Source organism: Colobus angolensis, unplaced genomic scaffold (assembly GCF_000951035.1).
Source record: "Colobus angolensis palliatus isolate OR3802 unplaced genomic scaffold, Cang.pa_1.0 Scaffold64, whole genome shotgun sequence".
Taxonomy (NCBI): Eukaryota; Metazoa; Chordata; class Mammalia; order Primates; family Cercopithecidae; genus Colobus; species Colobus angolensis.
This window is the reverse complement of record NW_012120043.1, coordinates 852,216-854,072: the sequence shown is the minus strand read 5'-3', so window position 1 is coordinate 854,072 and position 1,857 is coordinate 852,216.

The following is a 1,857-nucleotide window of genomic DNA, read 5'->3' as shown; positions in this document are numbered from 1 at the left end:
TCCCCTGACCTGGACCTGCCTGGAATTATTCGGGTAGCGTCCCCTGACCTGGACCTGCCTGGAATTATTCGGGTAGCGTCCCCTGACCTGGACCTATCTGGAAACAGCTGGTAGCCCAGAGGAGGCAAAGGCAGGGAGGCCTCCCCACACCAGCTCACAGCCCATCCAGCTCGGCTTCCCATGGCTGGAGGGCAGCCCCGCCCAGCTGGCAACCTTGATCGGAGGAATGAGAACAGGCAGCTGCTGGGTACTCAGTCCTGCCTTGCCCAGTTGCACCACATTTCTGCTGGCTCAGGGGCCCAGGGGTCCCTGGCAGAGGCGCCTGGCCTGGCCCCACCCCCAGCGGCCGCCGTCCTTCCCCCCCACCCCGCTGCCCGGCTGCCGGCCTTCCAGCACATTCCTGTTCACCACAAACTGCCAGGAATGCGAGCTGCCTCCCCGGCTAAATCTGAACCAGCTGTTCCCAGCGGGTCCGGTCCCCCAAGACGGGATGCAAGGCCGCAGACACGGTGGATCCGAGCCGCCTCCGTGCCATCCTGCCAGGAGTAAACTGAGCCACAGGGGAGCGGGGGAGAAAGAGAGCAGTCTCTGGCTGTTTTACAGCCGGTAAAGCGGTAAAGCGGGTGTGAGCGGAAGCCAGGGGGAAGCTGGTGTCTAATTGGGATGCAACCCTTCCGTGACCCTGGCAAGCTGGCCGACGCCTCGCCCACCCTCCAGAGACAGACTGAGGGTTGCGCGGGGAGCCTGCGAAGCAGCTCTGCCAGCCTCTGCCCTCACCCCCGCCAGGGCAGGTATCGACCTGCCCCCACCCCACCCTATCTCCGGAAGCCGCCCCACCCTCCCGTACCCTCTCCTACTTCCGCAGGCCCAGCAGGTACTGGGTTCTGGTCTTGGCCAGGCCACTTGCGGGCTGTGTGGCCCTGGGCAGCTGGAATGACGTCTCTGAGGTCCCCAAGGACACTGGTACCCTTAGCCGGCTGTGTGCAGGGTGCAGCAGGGTGCCCACCCCACTACACGGGGGGCTCTGTGAATGCAGGGTGCAGACGGCCCCTTGGAGGAGGAGTCGTGAGCCCCGGGCTCGGGACCCTGGCTCAGGCCTTCGCTGCCCCAAACCTCGGTCTCCCTTTTTGGCCGACAGCTGGTCTGAAGGCTTGGAGGGGCTCACAGCAGAGAAGCAGGAATTCTCCCTCCAGTCTGTGGGCCCTGGAGTGCCGCCGGGGCAGGTGGCTGTCGGGACTGGCAGGGCCAGTGCCCTCAGAGCGTGCAGAGGCAGGTTCCCCTGCAGAAGCCAGCTGTAAGGACACCTTCCCAGGTGCCCAGTGGGCGTTGGGGGAGGGGGTGGGCGGGGACAACACCCCGCTCCAGCTGGAAGGTCCTGGAGGGTCAGGTCCCGGTCCTCTCTGTGGATCTGGCATCACAGCCCCTGCCCCCCACTTTCCCTAGGAATCCTGTCCAGGACCCTGCTGTGTGACCCTGCAAAGCATCTGGCCTTCTCTGAGCCAGAACCACAAGTGCTTTCTTAAAAAGTGTCTCCCGTAGACCTGGCTTTTTTTTTTTTTTTTTAAATTATAGAGACGGGGTTTCACCGTGTTGCCCAGACTGGGCTCAAGCCATCCTCTCAGCTCCACCTCCCAAAGTTCCGGGATTACAGGCGTGAGCCACCGCGACCTGCCAGGCCCCAGCTCTTGCTTCCAGGTTACAAAACCCCACATATCTTAGGGCCACCTTCAGAGAACCTCTTTGTTATCCGTTTAAATTCGTCAGATGGGGACAAAGAGAACATGCAAATCAGCTACCACTTCTCCCTGCAAAGACACCCCCAAGGTGTCCCAGAGGCCAGGAAATTCCTGTGGGGCG